The sequence below is a fragment of the Schistocerca gregaria genome, unplaced genomic scaffold (genome assembly GCF_023897955.1).
Source record: "Schistocerca gregaria isolate iqSchGreg1 unplaced genomic scaffold, iqSchGreg1.2 ptg000255l, whole genome shotgun sequence".
In the NCBI taxonomy this organism is placed as follows: Eukaryota; Metazoa; Arthropoda; class Insecta; order Orthoptera; family Acrididae; genus Schistocerca; species Schistocerca gregaria.
This window is the reverse complement of record NW_026061761.1, coordinates 607,898-633,076: the sequence shown is the minus strand read 5'-3', so window position 1 is coordinate 633,076 and position 25,179 is coordinate 607,898.

Below are 25,179 nucleotides of genomic sequence, written 5' to 3'. Positions count from 1 at the left end.
CTTTCCAGGTTTCAAAACGGGGATAACAATACTTTCCCATCATTGCGACGGAAACTCCCCTTCGACCCAAATACGGTTGTAAAGGTCGGGAAGGCGTCGCTGGCAGTCCACTGAAAGGTGTTTCAGCATCTGACAGTGGATGCTATCCGGCGCAGGAGCGCTATCAGGACAAGCGGCGAGGGCACTGTGAAATTCCCACTCACTGAATGGAACATTGTAGGATTCAGGATGGTGGGTGCGAAAAGAAAGGCTCCGACGTTCCATCCGCTCTTTAATGGAGCGGAAGGCCAGTGGGTAATTGGAAGAAGCGGAACACAGAGCAAAATGCTCTGCCAAGCTGTTGGCAATGTCGTCGGAGTCAGTACAAACTGCTCCATTCAGTGAGAGCGCAGGGACGCTGACAGGGGTCCGATAGTCATATAGGCGTCGGATCTTGGCCCAGACCTGCGATGGAGAGACATGGATGCCAATGGTGGACACATACCGCTCCCAGCACTCCCGCTTGCGTTGACGGATAAGGCGGTGGGTCCGTGCACGCAATCATTTGAAGGTGATGTGTTCAATGGAGGGATGTCGTTTGTGACGCTGTAGCGCCAGCCGGCGATCTTTAATCGCCTCAGCGATCTCAGGCGACCACCAAAGCACAGTCCTCCTCCGAGGGGACACAGAAGAACGAGGAATGGCAGATTCGGCGGCAGTAACGATGCCGGTGGTGACCGAGTGAACTACCGCATCCATGGCGTCATTAGAGAGAGGCTCAATTGCAGCAATGGAAGAGAACAAGTCCCAGTCAGCCTTATTCATAGTTCATCTGCTAGAGCGCCCAGGAGAGTGACGCTCTAGCAGTGAGAGAAAGATCGGAAAGTGGTCACTAACGCACAGGTCGTCATGCACAGAAGGTAAGAGGCTAGGGCTGCAAATCGAAAGGTCAATGGCGGAGTATGTGCCACGCGCCATGCTCAAGTGTGTGAAGGAATCATCATTTAAAAGCGAAAGATCGAGCTGTGCCAGTAAATGCTCAATGGTGGCGCCTCTACCTGTCGCCATCGACCCACCCCACAGAGGGTTATGGGCGTTGAAATTGCCCAGTAACAAGAACGGTGGGTGCAATTGGGCTATCAGCACAGCCAGGACATGCTGCGCAACATCAACATCCGGTGGAAGGTAAGGACTGCAGACGGTAACAGTCTGTGGCGTCCACACCTGAACAGCATCAGCCTCTATATGTGTTTGTAGAGGGACAGACTCGCTGTGAAGAGAGTTAAGGACATACATGCAGACGCCACCAGACACCCTTTCATAAGCTGCCCGGTTCTTATAATAACCCCGATAGTCACGGAGGGCGGGGGTTTGCATTGCTGGAAACCAAGTTTCCTGAATAGCAATGCAGAAGAAAGGATGAAAGCTGATAAGTTGTCGGAAATCAGCTAGATGGTGGAAGAAACTGCTGCAGTTCCTCTGGAGGATGGTATTGTCCATGGCTGAGGAAGGCGTGAAGGGACTGGGAAGGCAATTTACGCAGCTCAGCCATGGACAATACCATCCTCCAGTGGAACTGCAGCAGTTTCTTCCACCATCTAGCTGAGCTCCGACAACTTATCAGCTTTCATCCTTTCTTCTGCATTGCTATTCAGGAAACTTGGTTTTCAGCAATGCAAACCCCCGCCCTCCGTGGCTATCAGGGTTATCCGCAGTTGACACAGATGGGAGGAGGGGCACAGGGAGTATTAGGATGGGATGGTCGACCACAATCGCGACATACGAGGCTGGAAGCACAGTGTGAAGACATATGGCCGAACTTCCAACACTTGAAGCACCACATCGGGGGAGGGATATATGGCTTGACATCACAACTGTACACCATCACCTTGACCTTCTCAGGTAATGTGTCACCCTCGAAGGCCAAGATGAAGGCAGCGGTGGCGACTTGATAATCCCTCGGACCCTGGTGGACGCGCCGGACGAAATGGACACCTCGTCGCTCTAAGTTGGCGCGCAGGTCGTCGTCGGACTGATAGTAACGGAGACATCCCCCAGCTTATTACAAGCGAGCAAAGCTCTCGACTGGGCGGAGGATGCCGTTTTTATCAATACCGATCCAGACCGCATTTTGGACAAGCCCTCCACCTCCCCAAACTTGTCCTCTAAATGCTCTACAAAGAACTGAGGCTTCACGGATATAAATGATTCCCCATCAGCTCTGGTACAACAGATACCTGGGCAAATACGTCTCACTTTTATAAATTCCCTGTCGTTCCTCCCATGGTGTGGCGAGGGAGGGGAACGATTTGGGGTCATAAACGTTACCTTTAAAATGGGCCCTCGAACGCTTAGAGACTGCTGGTGGCTGGCCACCAGCAAGAGAAGATGTGCTACACTTCATTGCGTGTCATCCACCTTGATGCCACCTACTCCGAACAAGGGCCCTCCCCATGAGCGCCACCTGGCAGGATGGGCATTGCCGGGAGTCCCGATGCCCCAGGGAGATGGACATCTGCTCCTTGGCATACGTGGGGAGTTAATGGCGCAGGCATCAGTAGAGCGATCCCTGTGTTGTCAAGGGGCTACAACCAACAGGGTACATGGCGGCCCCACCACAACCGACTGGCTACCGTGCTGGATGTTAGGTGACATGTGGTCCATGGTCGCCGTAAGTGCAGAAAGTGGCCCTGCACATTGCTTGGCAGAAAGTGCACGCAGGAGCTTATCCATGACCAAGAGATGGAGAGTGGGCAGGACTGCAATGCAACGACGAATCAGCTGCCGAAAGTTCTCAATGCAAGATGGACACAATGCACCAAGTACGGGGCCCTTTCCCAATCGGCTCGCTCTACGGAAAAATTTTGAGATATGGAGGTCAAACCCGACAGGAGACCATCACATAAGGCCGAAACGTTTGAGACTCCTTTTAGTCGCCTCTTACGACAGGCAGGAATACCGCGGGCCTATTCTTACCCCTGAACCCGCATGGGGGTACTGAAGAGAGCGTTGGATCCGGTGCATGAAAGGGTGAACCGGATACGGATCACTGAGTCTCTGGATGGCGGTCTGGGAATCGGAGCAGATGACATAAGCAGATGTCGGTGGCGGCAGATGTAAAGAACAGCCTGGTAGAGGGCAAATAGCTCAGCTGTGAAGACCTAACAATGGCCATGGAGCCGGTATTTGAAACTGTGTGCCCCGACAATAAAAGAACACCCGACACCGTCATTCGTCTTAGAGCCATCTGTATAAATGAAGATCATATTAATGAACTTCGAACGAAGTTCGACAAAACGGGAGCGGTATACCGAAGCTGGGGTAACCTCCTATGGGAGCGAGCTGAGGTCAAGGTGAACACGAATCTGAGCCTCGAGCCCAGGTGGCGTTCGGCTCTAGCCCACTCGAAAGGTTGCAGGGAGTGAAAAATCAAGGTGCTGAAGGAGGCGACGAAAGCGACCTCCAGGGGGTAGCACGGCAGAGACATACAACCCGTATTGACGGTCAAGAGAGTCGTCAAAAAAGGAACGATAACACTGGTGATCGGGCATTGACAATAGCCGACAGGCATACTGACAAAGCAGTATATCGCGCTGGTAGGTTAGTGGCAATTCTCCGGCTTCAGCATGAAGACGCTCGACGGGACTAGTATGGAACGCTCCGATCGCAAGACGTAAACCCCGATGTTGTATAGAGTTGAGGCTCCGTAAGATGGACGGCCGTGCAGAGGAGTATACGAAGCTCCCATAATCCAGCTTTGAGCGGACGATCGACCGATGTAGGCGAAGGAGGACGGTTCGATCCGCTCCCCACGACATACCGCTGAGAACACGGAGGACATTTAGAGAACGGGTACAACGAGCAGCCAAATATGACACATGTGGAGACCAGCTAAGTTTCCTGTTAAATGTAAGACCTAAAAATTTTGTTGTGGTAAGGACGGTGAGAGAAACTCTTTGTAGCGCCATAAGTGAATACAGACCGTCTTCTCGGCAGAAAAACGGAAGCCACTGGCGACACTCCAGGAGTAAAAACGGTCAAGACAACGCTGAAGACAGCGGTCCAGGAAACATGTACGTGTGCGCTGCAATAGATGGTAAAATCGTCCACGAAAAGGAAGCTTGATACATCAGCTGGGAGGCACTCCATTATTGGATTGATCGCTATGGCGAAGAGAGCGATGCTCAAAACTGAGCCCTGCAGCACCCCATTCTCCTGGCGAAAGGCGTCGGACAGGACAGAACCCACACGTACCCTGAACTGTCGATCCATTAAAAAAGCACGAATAAAAAGAGGGAGGCGACCGCGAAGGCCCCATGTATGCACGGTGCGGAGAATGCCCGCCCTCCAACAGGTGTCGTAAGCCTTCTCCAAAATCGAAGAACACAGCCGCGGTCGGGCGCTTCCGCAAGAGGTTATTCGTAATGAAGGTCAACAGGGTAACCAGTTGCTCAACAGCAGAGCGGCGCCTACGAAATCCGCATTGTACATTGGTAAGTAGGCGTCGAGAGTCGAGCAGCCAAACCAAACGACAGTTAACCATTCGCTCCATCACCTTGCAGACACAGCTGCTAAGGGAGATGGGTCGATAACTGGAAGGCAAGTGCTTGTCCTTCCCCGGCTTAGGAATCGGAACATTAATACCCTCACACCAGCATGTGGGAACATGACCCTCAATCCAGATGCGAGTATAAGTACGAAGAAGAAAACCTTTACCCGCAGGAGAAAGGTTCTTCAGCGTCTGAATATGAATAGAATGAGGTGCTGGAGCGGAGGACCGCGACCGGGCAAGTGCATTTTCTAGTTCCCGCATGGTGAATGGGGCATTATAACTTTCACGATTCGAGGAACGGAAGTTAGGTGGCCTTGCCTCCTCTGCCTGTTTTCGGGGGAGGAAGGCAGGGTGGTAATGAGCAAAGCTCGAAACCTTTGCGAAAAAGCGGCCGAAGGCATTGGAGACATCCTCAGGGGCCACAAGGACGTCATTCGCGACCGTCAAGCCAGAAACTGGTGAGTTGACCTTAGTGCCAGGTAGCCGGCGCAAGGTACCCCAGACAACAGAAGAAGGAGTAAAATAGTTAAAGGTGCTTGTGAAAGCAGCCCAGCTGATTTTCTTGCTTTCTTTAATAACACGACGACACTGCGTACGTAATCGTTTATAATTGATATAATTCGCCCCCGTAGGGTGGCGTTTAAAAGTGCGTAAAGCACGTCGACGAGCACGTAAAGCGTCTCTACAGGCTGCGGTCCACGTGACGTGGAAAAGAAGTAGTGTGAGGGATGCAATATTCAGCAGCAGTGAGAATGACTTCCGTGAGGTGTGCAGCTTGCGAAGGTTTGATCCTGAAAGGTCGCCCTGGAAGAGAAGAGCCCCCAGTCTGCTTTGGAGATGTTCCAACCAGTTGAGCACAGAGAGGGGGTATGATGCAGGAGACGGATAACACAATGGAAGTGGTCCCTCGAATACGTATCAGAAAGTGCGTACCACTCAAACCAGCGTGCAAGTTGGGTAATACATGTAGAGTGGTCTAAATGGGAATAGGTGTGAGTTGTGTCCGAAAGAAAAGTAGGAGCGCCAGTATTGAGGCAGACAAGATTGAGGTGGTTGAAAAGGTCTGCTAACAGGGAGCACTCGGGCAGGTTGCTGGAGAGCCCCAAAGGGGATGGTGGGCATTTAAGTCTCCAGTTAACAAAAATGGTGCAGGTAGGTGAGCAAAATTTTGCATCATGTCTGCCCTGGTAACGGCAGACGACGATGGAGCGTATGGTACAAATGGAAAACGTAAAAGTGGGGAGAGTAATTCGGACGGCAACTGCCTGCACGCCGGTGTGCAATGTGATGGGATCGTAGTAAATACCATCACGGACCAGCAACATAACCCCTCCATGAACCGGAATACCTGCCACAGGGGGCAGACCAAAACGCACAGAGGCATAGTGTGCCAAGTCAATTTGATCGCATGGGCGTAGCTTCGTTTCCTGGAGAGCTACGACGAGCGGACAGTGCAAGCGTAGCAGCAACTTCAAGTCCTCTCGGTTGGAGCGAATGCCGCGAATATTCCAATGAAGAAGTGCCATCGTGAGAAGAAAAAGGAGAAGTAAGAAGGGGTCACCTCGAAGGCCGCTGAGGTCCTGGCACTGCCGCCGCTGTCAATAGGCGGAGAGTCATCGTCCATTGGTTCAATAGGTTCGTCGGCTATCTTGTTAAGATGGCCGGGAGGTGGAGCTTCCTCTGCCGGTGAACGGCCAGATTTTCGGCTACCAGCGGTGCGACCAGGTGAAACGATGACGGCCTGGGGCGGCAACCGCTGGGTGGCGCAGGAGGAGAAACTCGCCGTGGCGGAGAAGGAGAATTTTGCTTCCTATGAGCCTTCTTGGAAGGTCGTTTAGTGGAAGTACTGGTCGATGGCTGGGAGTTCGAGGTACGTAGAAAGTGTGCACGGGACAGTTCCTTCTTGAAGGCCCGTGCATCTGACTTCTGGGTCTTAGTCTTGGCAGAAGCTGATGAAGGTGCTTGTGTCTCAGGGGTGACGGGAGGAAGAGGAGACGTTGACCGGGCGATCTTAGCACTGGCCGAACGAACGACCGTAGTGCTAAGGTCAGATCGCATGTCTGCGTCACCACCGTCCTGGTAGTCCGAGGAGAGACGAGGACAGTACTGTATTTCCCCGCTGGGAGCAGCGTGGGCTTCCTACTAGCAAATAGCTTGCGAGCACCCGAGGTGTGCACTTTCTCTTTGACCCGAATTTCCTGTATACAGCGTTCTTCCTTGTAGATGGGACAGTCGCGGGAGGACGCTGCATGGTCACCCTGACAGTTCACACATCGAGGAGACAGAGGTGGACAGTCACCCTCATGGGCGTCCCTGCTACAAGTGACACATTTAGTCGCATTAGAGAAAGACTGGCGAGTGTGATTAAAACGCTGACACTGGTAGCAGCGCGTAGGTGTCGGGACATAGGGGCGAACAGAAATAACCTCGTAGCCCGCTTTGATGCGCGACGGCAGCTGAACACTATCAAAGGTCAAGGAAAGTGTCCGGGTCGGTACAAGGTCATTATTGACCTTTTTCATGACCCTATGGACAGCCGTCACGCCCTGATCAGCGAGGAAAGACTGAATCTCTTCGTCAGTCAATCTGTCGAGTGATCTAGTATATACCATACCACGTGACGAGTTCAAAGTGCGGTGAGCCTCCACCCGGACAGGGAATGTGTACAGGAGTGTGGCCCGAAGCAGTTTGTGCGCCTGAAAGGCGCTCTCAGTTTCTAACAACAAGGTACCGTTACGCATCTTGGTACAAGACTTGACAGATACGGCTATGGCATCTACGCCCTTCTGGATAACGAAAGGGTTGGCAGATGAAAAATCCTTTCCATCGTCAGATCGAGAAACTACGAGGAACTTTGGGGCAGGCGATAGTACTTTTGACCCGTTAAGCTATAACCAAATGGTGATAACTGCGCCTTCACAAGTTGCAATAAAATATGACAACAAAACAAACAGCTGTAGTTTTCCCATTTGTCATGATGCTAAGGAAAGAAGAAAGGTTTTTGGCGTTACAAAATTTTAACTGGTGCTACTGCAGTTCTTAGTGAATGGGGAGCACACTTTGTATGAAAACCATGTAGACGAGATAGATCTGAAGAACATGGATTTTTATGGAGGCAGCAAGATCTGGCCGCCCAAGTCACAACTAGCGTCGCCAACTGTAATTCACGGATATGCGAGAAAACAGAAATTTATAAGCAGGACCTACCTCCAAATGTACAAAACGAGAGAAATAGAATTATTATAATTTAATCAAAACTTTAAACAAAATTAACAAAAACTAATCAATCAGTAAATAAAGTACTTTGCTCAATTGAGGGAGTACTTTTGATTTGGTACATTTGAGCAACTTTTTTTTCTTCAAACCATATTTATAAAAAATATTTGCAACTGTACTGAAAGTTAAATTTTACTTGCAGTTCCGTTCAGCATTTAACCTAGTTCTTTAATCAGCCCAGGCGCTTCCATAAAAGTGAAAAAGTCATCTCAGCAGTGGTGTTAGAACATGAAACAGACACAAACTGGAAAATATTTTAATAAGTTCGGTATATTCTGATGCTGAAATAGTTCACGCCAAGTTTCATGGATTTTCTTCATTTTTCAGTGGTGTTTATCTATCTTCCTCAGTAATTTTATTTACAATCATCTTAATCAGACCTCACTCGTATAATGTGGCAAGTATATGGTGTCACCAGGTCGTGTCATACACTTTTCGTAAATCAAAAAAGACGGCAACCAGGTGTTGGCATCTGGAAACGACTGTTCGGATGGCAGACTCCAGCGAAACAATATTATCAGTGTTAGAGCGATCCTGGCGGAAGCCGCCCTGACGCGGAACCAGTAGGCCACGTGGCTCCAGGACCGAGCCCAACCGCCGACACACCATACGTTCCAGCAGCTTACAATGAACGTTCGTGAGGCTGATGGGCCGACAGCTATCCACATCAAACAGGTTTTTACCGGGTTTGAGCACCGGAGTGATGGTGCTCTCCCGCCATTGCGATGGAAAGACACCATCACACCAGATTCTGTTGAAGATGACTAGATGTCACTGGTAGTCAGATGAGAGATGTTTAATCATCTGACTGTGGATCCGATCAGGCCCAGGAACAATGCCGTTTGAGAGTGCGAAAGGTTGGGGGTGTAACGTTCCCTTTTTCTGTTTATTTAGGTTTGATTTGTTTGATTGTTATTCTTTATTTCTATTATTCGGAATCTTTTTTTTTATTAAATTGAGCCTGAAACTTACGTAATAAATACTTCGCGTGAAGTACGATTTGCAGCATAAACAAAAATTAATTTCGGAAATGTAATCCACTGAATATTAAAAGTAAAGCTTTTGAACAACGCGCGTGACTGACTAGATACATTCAGAGGGTACGTACATTCGCGTGCGAGTGGTTGCGGTCTGATGAGAAATTTTCATTGTGAAATAATTTCGTCGTAACACACTCGGAGATTGCGCACGTACATTCAGAGTAGAGGCACGTACGTTCTATCATTCCCCGTGGCCTGGGTAAAAGAATGGCAATTATTTAAATCTAAGAGTATTTCTTTTGCATCGTACTAGTATTTTTATAAGAAAAAAAAGATTGCAGGTTCTGAATGTCTCGGCAAAACGAATAGGAAGTAATTTTAGCGGCCACGAAAGGAAAGTAGAGAGCACAATCACGTACCTCTATTGTTGAGCAGCGCCGTTTTGAAGATCTTCGGTTCCATCTAAAACTCGCCTTCTCTGCTTAACATAAATACTCCATAGGCATGGGAATAAGGCTTGTTGTGCGATGAAAATAATATAAAACACATCTTGCGTCTTTTAACTCATTCATTTACCACACACACACACTAGTAATTAGACAGTACGACATCCCACCAGCCCATCAGAACAAAAAGTAGTCGTTCATACAAGAAATAAAAAACGAAGGGCGAAATTGTTCCTATGTCTCTCAAAGATAAAAAGTTTACCAGATATTTCTCTGGTGTGTCACTGGAACAATTTTTCAGCACCTCTGCGATTAAATCACAATATTTTCAGTTCCTTTACATCGCCCCCTTGGGCGAATTGTCTGAAGAAATGTCAATTTTGCGGGCAATGAGCCCAAACACTTTGCACACTGGTAGTCCTTGACTGTTATTCACACGTAATGGGATTGCACTGTCAGTGTCTCTCTCCCGATCACTTCATTCTACAAACATGGTTTTGATGCCAGTTTTGACACATGACAATGAGGACAAAACATTTATATAAGGATACACAGAACACATGTAAAACACACATAAACTTACATATTATACACACAAAATTATTACATCGTCCTTGACACAAAATCATCACATTTGGATAATTGTTACATACTCCTATTACCTTCTTTCTTCTCTCTTTTTTTTTTGTATTGTATACACAAAATTATTTTATTATTTCTTGGTACATCGCATTATACAAAGGTATTACATTGTTTTATACATAGTCTATCGCTATATAAACAGTCTCCTTTTACACTTGCTGCTCATAAAATTCATAATTCCTAAGTCTTTTTTTTTTTTATTAAAAAAAATTTTCAGGAAAGTCACATATTTATTAGAGTGTTCGGATCTAGATTGTGGGTTAATAGTCGTGTCTGGGGCAGCAAGAGGCGTTAGCTCTTGCTTAGAGTTGGTTCTGCTTTCCACTGCTTCTCTCTTCTACGCCAAGATCTGCTTAGTGACATCCTTTCCGTATTTTACTATTGTCTCGTCATGGGTAATATAAACATGTAACAAACAAAAATTCACATGGATTAATACTTAGTCTAACTTAATACTAATACATATATATACATATAAACATAGGCGTTGTTCAAAGGTAACGTGGGGCGTGAATCATGAGCTGGGGTAGTCAGACTTTATTTCGGGTTTCAGGAATCTGTGTTTCTACATGTCTTGGCACTTCGTTGGGTGTCCATTTAAACGTAGATTTTGCTTTGCATTTAAATTGTCCTTCTATGTTATGCCGTTAGCCAATAATGTGTCATATGCACATAACTGCACTCGCAACAATCAGTTTGTTGGCGCGCTGCGCGCCGAGTGGAACTCGGCAGTTGCGCGGGCCCACCGCCGTAAAGCGATGCCGCGCGTCTCGGTCCAAACTTTTCAGTGTCTCGTGCAGTGTTCGCAAGAAAACCAACCGCACTTGTTTCCACTTGCTGTACACATTGGCTGTGGGAAGGGACCACTCGGTGCCTCCGAAGTCCACTGCACAAAGGTAAGTACTGCACTTCACTATTTGGCTAGCAACGGCACACTGTCCTATGTAGTGCACAAACACTTGTACCGCCTCAGTCTTCGTCGATTCACTATGTCTCTTTTACCTCGAAGGAAAAGGTTCGTGATATGAAACGTATTTTCACTTGTCTATTTGCATATAGCTCACAGGTCACTGACACTGAATAACATTGTCACACTGTCCTGTCCATTCAGAAACAAAACTGTAGCTCATGATATCACTAGCTTGTCTTTTATGATAAATGCCCACGTTCGTTATTTGTTCCAGCGATTTTTTACTGAACCTTGTCGGCGTACCTTTTTGCTCATAACATTTTTATTACATAAATTGGTAGGTGATTGTGTTCTCAGAAAGTACGTGCCTCTAATACTATATTTCGCGATCGTGACACTGTCTGACATCTCATAGAGCATAGGAGAACACGTTTGAGAACAACAGCACTTTTTTACTCTATGTCGTGCTACTGATGCACTTATGTATTGAAATAACAATACTAGGACATGAACGCACTATAAGTGCTTTTAGAAGTTGTCTCCAAATGAGGCAAAGTTTGTTCATTCTCTACCCGCGAGTTACTATGTGGGAGGGGGGATTCTTTCATCCTTTCGTCACCCAAGTTTGTAACAACGCATGGTACACACACATCATAAACATAAAGGAATAAAATAATAATAGGAAATGAGTAAACAGACATAAATAAATCACTATACATAAATTGCTAGGTAGTACAAACAATAGATTAATAATGAAGCTTGGCTGCTGTGCGCTACTGCCTCTAAAGTCTGTGCTCGCGTATATGGTGTTTTTTTTTGTGTTCATATTTGTGTTACTTCTTCTCCTTCCATCAAATATCTTCCGCTCAGATTGGTCAAAATATTATAAACACATAAAAAAATATAATCAATGTACTGCATCCCTCTAAAGTCAGCGTACATCCTTCGTATTTTCATACTAAAAAAATAGATTATTAAAATTCTTTGGCGTTACTGGGTATCACGTAGTGTGTTTCTCAGTGATCTTGGTAATGTTTTATTACGTCAATCGTCAGTCATAGTGACATTAATGTAACTTCATGACTTTTCCCCGCCGATTGAAGTCCCGCAATATCTCGCCGAGCGCCACCTGTAAATAATTGTGTTTGTTTCAGCGTTACCTCATTTTTTCGGCTAGTTGGCTACCTGTAACTTACCTTGTACATACTCCTTTATTTTTTTTATAAGGGACGGTGTTATGTTTGCTTCAGTTAACATTCACAGATTGTATCTCAACATCGTACTTGCATTCAAACATGTATATAAAGTTAAAAAAATTATCTGTATGACAGTAAGATCACACAAGTTGTTATTCATGTATCCTATCTTTAGGTTCACTTTTCTTAGATCAAGTTACTGTGCGTATGGTGTGTGTGTATATATATAGTACCCTACACTTTCATTAGCAGTTAGGAATCCTTTTTTATAATTGCAGCATACAAAAAAAATTTAAGGTCGTGTTTTGTGCGATATATTTATAGATAAAAACTCGTGGTGTGGATACGTCAAAGACACAAAATACTTTCTCAGCAACCTATCGTGTACTTGCGTCACAAATTTAACCTTTGTACCTTAGGGAGTCCAATATTTTTCTTTGTAACTTACCCCGTACCTTACTGCCTTGATACACAAGTGGCAAAAAAAAAAGAATAAATAACTTACATCTATTTTGCTGTGAGGTCTGTGCCAATTGTTCGCTCCAGATACCTCCGTACATAAACTTAAAACTAAAATACCACTGTGACCAAACAAAAAACATTCCGTCAAAACTTACAAGTACACTTCGTGTTAAACATCGCTAGTCACCAACTGACGTGTATGTCCTAGCTTACCTGTGTCTTGCGTCCACGTTCACTGACAAATGTAAACAGAAATAGTGAAATGCTCTGATTCACTTAGCTGCATAAGATGTATTTTCTTTATCCTAATCGTGCTCGTTCCTTTTTTTTTTACAGTAACTTATTTTATACTTGTGCATTATTAGATATGACGTATGATACTTAATTATAGTAGAATTTTCTTAAGTCTCTGTGTGCATACAGCCCTTTGATCTTACCACTGTGAGGGTATGCAAGTAAATAACAACCGTCGTGCGGAATATGTGCGATTACCTACGGACCAGTATATTTCATTTGCCACTTAGCGTTTTTCTTAGCTAGCAAGGAAGATTTCACGTGAGTTTTGAGTAACACCTTTCCTCTGATTGTAAATCTGGTAACACCATGTAGCCGTTTATCATAATGCTTCTTTCGGCATTGGGCCTGTTGTGTGATAGAGATTAATACTTGCCTTATTTTTTCATTTAGGTCGACGGGTTGTCTAGGAAAAGACGGGATAGGGTTTACCCATTCATTATTTTCTTTCTTATTGCATATTAGTTCTGACGGCGTAACTGCAGTGTCGTATATTGGGAGATTGTTTACCAACAGTTCAAAAACGTTTAAGTATTCAATCCATTTAGACTGCTTGTTGGCTACGTATGTCCTCATAAACCTATTCAATTCACGGAATATTCTTTCAATAGGGTTTGATTGCGGGCTATACCGGGATATCAGTATTTGTTTAACCTGTTGTTCTTTCAGAAATTTTTTCCAAGCATGGCACGTAAAATTGGTTGCGTTATCTGTTAAGATCGCCTGTGGTTTCCCAACAGACGGGAAGTAGTCGTTTAGCATACGTCTGATAATAGGCTTAGCTGCAGTTGTTTTCGTGGCATATAATTTCACATACTTTGAAAATACATCATATACTCCAATAATATATTTTACACCTCCCCTGGCAGAGGGTAAAGGACCCATAGCATCTATGCATACTAGCTCTAGTGGTTTTTTTGGTAAAATAGGATGCAACTCTGTCTCGCAGTTCAGATTGACAGGCTTAACCTTCTGACAAATAATACAAGTTTTCAAAATTTGTTGTGTGCGTCGAAGCATATTGGGAAAGTAACAGTACATATTTAATTTCTTATAGCACTTGCGGGCACCGTAGTGTCCCCAAGCGTAGTGAGTATGCCAAATTAAACTTTTCTCATATGCTTCGGGCACACAAACGCACCATGTATCGCTGTACATGTTCCTCCTGTAAAATAATACATCCTTGTGTAATTTGTAATGTTGTCTTATGGGTAAAGAGGGGTTATTGTTTAACTGGAATCTAACTTTTCTCCACCGGTCATCTTCTTCCTGTAATTTGGCCATATTATTGCACATATCCAAAAAATATTTCCTGAATTTTGTGTCCTTGATGAGCATAACTTTAAATTTGTGTTCTCTCCTACCAATTCTTCGAACTCAGGTAGTCCTTGTGGTAATCTTGACAGTGCGTCGGCGATTACGTTATCCTTGCCATTCACATATATAATTTCAAAATCATAAGACTGCAAAAATAACGTCCACCGCGCAAGGCGATTGTGTAGCAACCTACAAGTGAGTAAAAAGCGTAATGCCTGATGGTCGCTGTAGATTCGTATATGTTTGCCAAATAGATAATAGTGGAATTTTTTAATAGCCCACAAAATAGAAAGGGCTTCCAATTCTGTTGTGGAATACCTGCGCTCGCATTCTGACAGAGTACGGCTAGCAAAACTAATTATCTTAACATTGTCGGAGCTAGCGCCTATGTCCAGCTGAAATAGACAGGCTCCTAGTCCCGAAAATGAAGCATCCGCCGCTATACAGAAATCTTTGCTCATGTCAGGATGTTCTAGTATTTTAGAATTAACCAAAGCATGTTTTATTTTTTCAAACTCGGTTTGGCATTGAGGCGTCCAGATCCACTGTTTGTCCTTCTTTAAGAGGCCCAATAATGCAGGGCTATTGAGCAATTGGTTCGGCACGAATCTGCGAAAGAAAGAACACAATCCCACAAATGCCTTTAGCTGTCGTTTTGTGCACGGCGCGGGAAAGTTTTTTATGGATAACAGTTTTTCTGGGTCGGGTCTTATCCCTGCCGGCGAAATTATGTGACCGAGAAATTTTATGTCTTTTCTCACAAATTTTGATTTGCTAAGGTTTGCTGTGACACCTGCCGCTGAAAGCCTCTGTAACATTCTTTCCAAAAGCTCTATATGTTCATCCCATGTAGGTGTTGCTATTAATATGTCATCTATATAAACTGTGAGTTTGTCAAGAAGGTCAGGTCCTAAAACAGTGTCGAGCGCAGTTATGAAAACGCCGGCACTAACGTTCAATCCGAACGGTAGAACACAATACTGGTAGGACCTACCTGCAAATATGAATGCTGTATACTTCCTACTATCAGGTGATAGTGGGATTTGCCAATATGAACTACGGAGGTCTACACTAGTTAAATATTGTACCCCATGAAAACGCTGCAGCTGTTCTTCCAGGTTTTCAGCTCGGGTGGTTACTGGAACTATAATCTTATTAATTTCCCTTGCGTCGAGAACGAGTCTCACCGAATTGTCGGCTTTCTTGACCGCTAATAGTGGACTGCAATAAGGCGATAATGAAGTCTCTATGTTATTCCACGAGAGCATTTTCTTTATTTCTTGAGCCACTGCCTCTCTTTGTGACCAAGGTATAGAATAGGTATTCTTACAGAAAGTGTCGTGGGGCCGGACATCCATGCTATACTGATACGTCCTAATGACCCCGGGTCTTTTATCAAACACACGAGCATAGCGTAACAATACACTTCTAAGATCACCCTTCTGTTGTTGTGAGATTTCCGAGCATTCAGATATTTTCTGTTCAATTTCATGCTGCTCTACCTGCTGATACCACAGTTCACTCGAGTCGCTATTTCGTGAAGTATTGACCTTTAGGATTTGGATGTGTATATTTCGACAAGCTTTGTCGTTCCTACTCTTGACTTTTATTAAATCCACACTACAGTTCTTTCCGTTAATATATAAATGACACTTTCCAGATTCCAAGTCAATTTTAGCACACTTTTCCCTTAAGAAGTCCATGCCGAAAATGCACCGTTCTGTCAACCCTTCTACAACTAGAAAAATTGACTGAAAAACAATGTCTTCAATCTGCACTTCGGCCATGGTTTGCATTTTAAGTAACTTGGATTTACCGCCTATGGCTCCTAATATCCTACAATTTTGTACTGGATAGGTCGGTAAAGTCGTGTGGATATTAATCTCTTTAAATAGTGCCTTGGACATCACACTAATTTTCGCACCAGTATCTACAAGGATATGCGTAGGTACTTTTCCTACTACGGCCTGTAAATTAGCTTGTACTATACCATCACCTTCACATGACTGTGGTTCTTCCTCCTTGGTCAATAAATCACGCATATCCGTTTCATCTTGGTACCTGAGCAATTTACTTTCATGACAGCATGGATCACTTTCATGACAGCATGGATCGCCCCCACGACAATCTATGGCCAACATTGGGGAGCATAATGAGGCCATGTTTAGTTTAACGCTCCACGGTTCATATCTGTTTGTGTTTCGTTTGCGACTTCAATTATGTTTACCCCTGACGTGTTGCTCCTTAGTTGAGTATTTCTGTCGTGATTTTGCCCTGAGTTTAGCGGAATAGTGTCACCTAGCGTTTCTGATTGATAGGCTTGGCTGTTAGCAGGATATTGCCACTGCCTACTTTGATGATCTCCCGTGTGGTTGCGGCTAAATTCAGGCTGGAAATTATTATAACTATTTCCCCACTGTTTCCTATTGCCATTTCTGTACCAGATACGTTTTCGGTCACCGGAATAACCAGAAAAATTCCTATCCCCGTTTTTTCTTTTTCTATTGTATTGCGGATTGCAGGTCTGATTGTAGCAGTTGTAATTTCCTCCCGAACTCGGGCCTGGCATCTGTGCTGTAGGGGCGCGATCGACAAAAGCCGGTCGCGATTCAGCCGCGCACGCTACATTGTTGACGCCGTAATGCGGCTGGCGCTGTATAAGATGGTTGCTACCACTGCCACGAAAATTGTTTTGGTAGGCTTGATTTTGCCTAGCATCCTCATTAATTAAATCGATAGAATCTAATACAGATAGGAAATATTCGAGATTGCTCTCTGGTACTTGTACTAATTTTTCTCTGATACTGATCGGTAATTTTGCCTTCAGGATGCGCAGTACGTCTGTGTGTGTGACGGGCTCGTCCCAGAATCGCGTTTTGTTTAAGTATTTTTCAAAATACTTCCGGAGTGATCCAAATTTTGGATTGTATGGCTCCGGGTTAAACAGAGCTTTTCTCAATCTCTCTTGTACACCATGGGACCAATACTTAGATAAAAATGCAGCTTCAAATTGTTCTAATGTCTGACAATTTTCCGACATTTCCATTGCCCATAGGGAACCATCCCCTTGAATATATCCAGTTACATACTGTATTTTTTGCTTTTCAGACCAGGTCTTAGGCAACACATTCTTAAATGACTTTATAAAAATTACCGGGTGGACGGATTTTTTTTATGGGATAAACACTTGAAACTGGCTGTGTTTAAGGCTTTCCTCTAACAGAACAGCCGACAAAGTTGGTTCGGTTGTCTGGTGTCTCTCGTTCGTCGCGGTAATGTTGATTACCGTAACGACCTTGGTTTGGTGAAAACATGGGTACATCGGGATAAAGATAACTGTTTGCTGCGTCGTCACTCTTACCTGTGCGTCTGTCATCAAATTCCTCTTCTGAATGTTGTTCTCTTTCGTTCTGTGTATGGTGTTTACTCTTTAGTTGCTCGTCTACATGTTTTTTCCAGTCAGGTAAGTCCTGTGTCAGAGTCTTTTGTAACTGAGCTAGGTCAGTTTGAAGTTTAGTTACAGACGTGTTTTGGGTAGTGTACACCTGTTCTACAGTGTTAGTTATTGCTTTTTTCAGTTCTGTTTCTAATGTATGGTTGATATGTTTGTCTTTTTCCTCTAAAAATTCGTCAAACTGCTGTTTTTGTTGTTTCGTCATGTCATCAACTTGGTCTACAGCCTCCTGCATTTTGACACTAAGCTCGGTCTGTTGAAAACTCATAGCTTCAAAATTTTCGGTTAAGGTACGGATCTGTTCTGGCATATCCTTAACTGTGGACTTTAAGTTATCAATGTCTTGGCTCATGTAATTTAAATCTTCGCGTACTACCTCTATCACTTGATCTGCTACCTCTCTTTTTAACTGGGTCAGTTGAGTCGTCAGATTATTTTGCATGTCGGTCAGGTTCTTCACGTCATTGTCTATTTTGTTCATTTGTGTCGTTACACTGGCTATCTGGATAGTGACAGCGTTTATCTGCGCTGTGACATTGTCTGTGTGAGCTTGCATTTGTGCTGCAACATTTTCTACTCGTGTGTTAAGAGTACCTATCTGAGCTGCAACATTTTCTGTGTGAGCTTGCATTTGTGCTGCAACATTTTCTACAACTTGAGCTGCAAACTGCGACATTAAATTTGTCTGCATCTCTCTAAACATGCGTATAAGGTCTGTTTCTACTGGGTCTTGTGTATTGTCAGTATTCGTATTTGTTTCTGTAGTCGACATATTGTCGCCCGTCGCCTGCAACTGAGCACTGCCGGTCGCTGCGACTGAGTTTTCGGTATTCGCAGTACTTTCGGCCTCAAAGTTTTGTAAGGGTTGGACTATTGATTCCTCATCTGACGAACTATCCATGGTTTTTGTCTGAGATCTGAGTTTCACCATGCCGATTCACAACACAAAACAGCGTGCAGCCGAACTTCACTATCACTACAGCTCGTACTACACGTAAATAAATCACAGATGGCTTTGCACTCGTCCGTGAAAATTCACGTAGTAAAATATGTCTCTGGCAAAACAGAAGACTGATAAATGACTCTTACTTTTTTCGCGCTCAATCAATAAAAATTGTCCGCCATCTTGTGATGCATTTACATATAATAGAAAATGAACTAATGGAATTTTTACGTAAACTAAAAAGAAATGGAAAAGAATTTGGAAAAAGGAATTGATGCGTTCTACGCAGTGGGTGTCGAAAAAATGAAAAAAAACTGTCCCACATTTACTTTCAACTAAAGCGGATTAGTGCTGTTGTTCTTACCTTACGTGTGTTTTCTGACGGTTTTGTAGTGAGAAGAATTAACATTAAATGGTCCAAAACTTTTTTCGAAAATTAGTAATTTCCATGTGGTTTTTCTTTTCTGGTACGTAGCTCGCATGACATGCATCAGAAACAATATGTTGTAGCGGCAATAATGGATGGCAAGAAAAAAAGCTTAAATATTTCAACTAACAATTCTACTGATTTTTACTGAAATTATGGTCATGGCACTCGGTCGCCATTGTAACGTTCCCTCTTTCTGTTTATTTAGGTTTGATTTGTTTGATTGTTATTATTTCTATTATTCGGAATCTTTTTTTTTTTTTATTAAATTGAGCCTGAAACTTACGTAATAAATACTTCGCGTGAAGTACGATTTGCAGCATAAACAAAAATTAATTTCGGAAATGTAATCCACTGAATATTAAAAGTAAAGCTTTTGAACAAAGTAAAGCTTTTGAACAACGCGCGTGACTGACTAGATACATTCAGAGGGTACGTACATTCGCGTGCGAGTGGTTGCGGTCTGATGAGAAATTTTCATTGTGAAATAATTTCGTCGTAACACACTCGGAGATTGCGCACGTACATTCAGAGTAGAGGCACGTACGTTCTATCATTCCCCGTGGCCTGGGTAAAAGAATGGCAATTATTTAAATCTAAGAGTATTTCTTTTGCATCGGACTAGTATTTTTATAAGAAAAAAAAGATTGCAGGTTCTGAATGTCTCGGCAAAACGAATCGGAAGTAATTTTAGCGGCCACGAAAGGAGAGAGCACAATCACGTACCTCTATTGTTGAGCAGCGCCGTTTTGAAGATCTTCGGTTCCATCTAAAACTCGCCTTCTCTGCTTAACATAAATACTCCATAGGCATGGGAATAAGGCTTGTTGTGCGATGAAAATAATATAAAACACATCTTGCGTCTTTTAACTCATTCATTTACCACACACACACACACTAGTAATTAGACAGTACGACATCCCACCAGCCCATCAGAACAAAAAGTAGTCGTTCATACAAGAAATAAAAAACGAAGGGCGAAATTGTTCCTATGTCTCTCAAAGATAAAAAGTTTACCAGATATTTCTCTGGTGTGTCACTGGAACAATTTTTCAGCACCTCTGCGATTAAATCACAATATTTTCAGTTCCTTTACAGGGGGTAGTTCTCAGACACAGAGGCTCGAGATTACTGCTCAGCAACGTGCTCGGCAATAGCATTTCTGTCGGTACATAACTCGCCATTTATGGTAACACGGGGACACCTGCTGGGGCCTGGTACCCGAAAACACGTTCGATCCTAGCCCAGAGTTGGGAAGGCGACGTATGGCACCCAATCGTCGAGACGTATCTCGACCAACACTCCTGCTTCCGTCGTTTGATAAGTTGGCGAACGCAGACAAGGAACCATTTAAGGGCTATGAGGTGCTCCAGGGACGTATGCCGCAATGCAGAAAGCAGGTGTAACGCTTAACAGGTGTACCTCAGCCAGGCGGTGGAAAAAACCACCTCTGTTCGACTGGAGAATGACGTGAGACTGAGAAGGCATGAAACATTCAATGAGACAGTTTACGACTTACTGCCTGAGCAGTCTATATCCATTGTGAGTGAGCGTCTGGCGAGATATAGGTCCTCAGCAGACGCCAGAGTCTACACCCCATTCTCAGACACAGAGCTTGTAGGTAGCAGTGGTGTGGGTACCACTACAATTTGCTTTGTGCGAGAGTAACAGGGTGGGAAATGGCCTCCACCATCAAGAGGGGAGTTTTAGTCTCCCAGCTCTGAGAGGTGACGGGTTGGCGGAGCTGATGGTACCAGAACTGTTGTAGCGGAGGCGTAAGTCGATGTCATACATGCAGGATGCAAGTGTTAAATTTTATCTTAGCCTCAGTGGAGGTCAGTCGGTCCAATGTCTTTTACTACATGATTTTCCTTTTTTCTGTAGAATCCTGCAGTCTGGCGAGCACGGTGAGTTGTGCTCTCTGCAGCTGACACGGATGCGAGGTGGGGCACATGGAGTATTGGGATGTATGGGCATCTGCAATCTCGATCTGATCTTGAAGTACAGCGGGAAGACATATGGCCAATCTTCCAGCTCTTAAAGCACTGCATTGGGGGAGGGATATATGGCTTTAAGTCACAGCAGTAGACCATCATTTTGATCTCGGGCAATGTATCACCTTTGAAGGTCAAGATGAAGGCACCAGTGGGAACCTGATTATCCATCAGAACCTGGTGGACACGCCGGACGAAGTTTACACCTCGCCGCTCTAAATTGGCGCGTAACTCATCGTAAAGACTGCAAAATAAGTTCCCTGTGAAGTACGATATCTTGGACCATATTTAAGTTCTTATGCGGCGTGATGGTTACAGAAACATCTCCAGCTTGTCACAAGTGGATAACATCCGAGACTGAGAAGAGGATGCTGTTTTGATCAAGACCACAACCAACTGGGTACACAGTGGCCTCACTACAATGGACTGGCTACCATGCTGGATATCGGTGCAACCAAGCAAACAAGTGAATTATCATCGTCAGCGTAGAAAACGATAGTGTACAGTTGATGGAACAATACGTACCCAGGAGGGTGACCTCTCTGAACAGTTTGAGAATGAGCAGAAGTGCAGATCCACGTCGGAGAAGGACGGAATAGATCTCAGCGCATCATGGACACGATCCACCAGGTAAGGTGGCCTTTCTCAATTGGCTCGCTCTTTGGAAAATTTTTGAAAATGAGGTCAAACCCTACAGCAGGCCATCACATAAAGGCTGAAACGTGTGAGGCTCCTTTTAGTAGCTTCTTACAAAAGGCAGGAATACCTCGGTCCTATTCTAACCCCCAGGCTTGCAGGGGGATGTTATTTTATGAGCATTACTTGTTTTCAGGTGAATGCATTTGGTATACAAGGGAGAGAAATTCCTGAATGCACAGTTAAATACTTCTTTATTTGGCAATATTGTAAGGTGGATACAATTTTGCACATTACAAGCACTCATCCACATACTTTGCCATGATCTACAAGCACATTAGGTATTGGATAGGTTGTACATCTTATATATGAATATATAAAGGAGACTGACATAATCACGTAAATAATTGTTAACGCTTATTTCATGAAAGGTCATTAAGTGTCTTTCTTATAGAAAAGGTGTAATGAATGATTGCCTATACTAGTAGAGGTTGGAATGCCAGTGGAGATGAAACGGCAGGCAGAACTCAAGCTCTGGGTGGATGGTCCACACGGGTGTTGGTCCTGCTTATACACAGGAAGTAGCTTGACATCGTGACACCTGAGCTCTGGAGCACAATAGGGTGACAGCCGGTTACTATTGTAGTAGGGGCCGGAAGGAGAATACTGGATAATACTTCCGAACGCTGAAAATCTTGGACACTGGTGAGAGGCAACCACGCAGGCTGGGTTGTTTCCAAAGATCTTTACTCAGAAACGTACCATTGTACGAGTATAGGTCTTTCCTCACGAACTTTCCGCGCTGGACGACAAAAGACTAAAATATGGTTGGTCGGCGTTCGGAAGAATCTGTAGAGAGGGAGAATATTCTGTGGTTTCGGGAATATGATTCGTTTTCGGATTACGATGGTGGGGAGACAAGCCTGGCTGGGAAGCCAGCACTGGAGAGACGAGGTCTTCCATTGTGAGCGCCTGTGAGTGACGGCCACTCGATATCAGCCTTGTTGGGACAGACGGACTTGCTGTCCTTGCTGTCAGGAGAGCTTATAGTTGGAACAGTTAGGCACTGTACTGTTGCGAACCTATACGATTCTGGACTTCACCTCCGGGTTGGAAGTTGTCGCCGAGTACGCAGCGTTCAGTAACAGAGCATTTCCTCTGCGTATACTTACGTTGAGACTCTATCTGAACTCCGTCCTTGTGGCTGGGAGTTCACGTTTCTCGTCTGTAGAACACAGAGAGGAGAAGACAGTATCAGAATGTATTAGTCAGAGGACCGCCTTCTGTCGTCCTAGTGTTTGAAAGAGTTTATTTCTGGCTGGAGTTCTTCCATCGTCACAGACAAGTACCAGAACCATCACTTCGACGCAGAGGACGCAGTACACACGGTGATATCGCAAACTGCTTCGGCTTATTAGGGCTATAACAGTTAACGGCTGTGATCACTTTAGTTAATTTCCACAGAGGTTCCACGACACGGCAGATCATCTTTGAAAGTAGTGTCTTCTGGTGTTTGGTAATGTCAGTCATTTCGCGTTATTGATATTAGACCGCGCAGTCATAACAAAGGGTAGCGTTGGGCAATTTATTAGTAATTTTACTAAGAAAAAGTAAACTTAGTAATGTGAAGGTTTTTTAATCTACAGGTATAATAAATGTATATCCAGTAACAACGTTTATCATGCCTTCATAATTCATTTATATTTGGGTTGTAAATTATATGTTAAAGAATTAAGAGATTCTAAGTTGTGCTTCAGGGGGTAGTCAGACAGGGCCAAATCTTCATTTTAGTGCCTATTATTCTCCGTTGTGCACATTCATTTTACACCCGCCTGGATAGCGTCACGGAATATTAAATGAATTAAAATTCTAGTATAATCTAGTGCCTCTTTGCACAGCACAGCTCTATTTGAAACAAGGTTAACTATCGGAGAGCAGAAAATCTTAACATTGGGATGAATCACTTATGAAGCTAAATGGGCTCAAACCTCTTTTGAAAACAGCTATCTTTCTCCTACTACCATCTTGCATTTAAATTTACTACTTATCTTAAACCTAATCATAATTCCTTCAGCACATCAGAGCAAACTAAATTCCTCAGTTCCGTCTCAGATTTTACTAACGTATCTTCCATTTCGTTAAAATTCTCCAGTTTCCTTAAGCGATCAAGAACTTTTTAAATGACTGTTGAAACAGTCAGCTTCAAACTACAGCAACAAAATTTACTTGTAAACAAGAATGAAACCCTCGACGACGCCCTGAAGACGACGCGATAGTCGACCAATCGCCGTGTCATCCCCAGTCAATCATCGGGAGGGATACGGGGTCAGCGCAGCGCACTCCCAGCCACTGTCGCGTTACAGCCTTAGAGGCGCCACCTCTCCACCACGTAGCTCCTCCGTCCTCAGGGGCTGTGTGCGCCCCTATCCGGTCATCCCACCGAGGAAAAATCTCTGGCAGCACCAGAAATCAATCCTGGGTCTTCCACACGAGTGTCGCGCTGACCAATCGCCTACGGCAGCGGACTGTTTATAAAACGAAACGGAATACACACGTATAATGAGCTACAGTTCTGGAATCTTAACAGTGATTCAAGCCTTGACTACAACTAGACTTCTGATATATGCGACCTCATAAATGGTTTAGCATTTATCCACCGGTAATCCTGAACAATGGTGCTTTGGAGCAAACTGCGGTTGGCATCCCTGCACACGCCTGCGTTCAATGCGTAACTCCGGGAGTTTCATTGTTTTATGTTGTTAGTTATTGATCAGTGCTGTATTGAACATTGTGTCGCTCATTTGCGAATTTCGAGATGGCAGAGTTAGAGGAGCAACTCGTCTGCATTACACTTTGTGTGAAACTTACGAAAACCTTTACAGACGCACCAAATGATGCAGGAATCCTAAAGTGATGAGTGCTTGAGCCGTACTCGGTGTTGAGAATGGCTCACGCGGTTCGGGACTGGCCGGACGGAAGTTGAAGGCGCTCGTGCCGAGAACGTCAGCGAAACCGTAGCTGGCTGTCCGGGAGACTGAAGAAGAATGTAGCATGTCAGTTGGATCGGGTCATGAAATCCTGACACCTCATCTTGGAATTATGGCTCTTGCATCACGATAACGCACCCCCACATTCATGCCTGTTAGTGCGTGACCTTTGCACAAAAAGTAGAAAAATAGACTGCTGCCTCATCCTGCGTACTCTGCAGACCTGGCCCCTGCGCACTTTTCTCTATTTCCAAAGCTGAAAAAAAAACATGTTGCAAAGATGAAGATTTTCAACGACACACGAGACGAAAGAAAATTCGCAGACTGCGCTTCGCGCGATCCTGCAACAGGCGTACCTAGACTGCTTCTGTAAGTAGAAACGTCTTTGGGAGCTGTCTATCAAAACTAAAAGAGTATTTCGGAGACCATGTACGTTAAGTAAAAGATGGGAGTAGAAAAATTTTGCTCATGAAGTTCCGGAATTTTTTGAACATGTCTCTCGCGGTCTTTGATAAACTACGTTGTACACCACACAGTACAACCGTAGAGTAGGAATATCTCTGGAATGAGGTACTACTGTAAGATGGTATCTTTTGAAAGAATGCGGAATCTAGAAAAGCCTACAACTGCACAATTTGTAACTAAATAATATTTAAAATATTACCTGCACAGGTCTAAACAAAA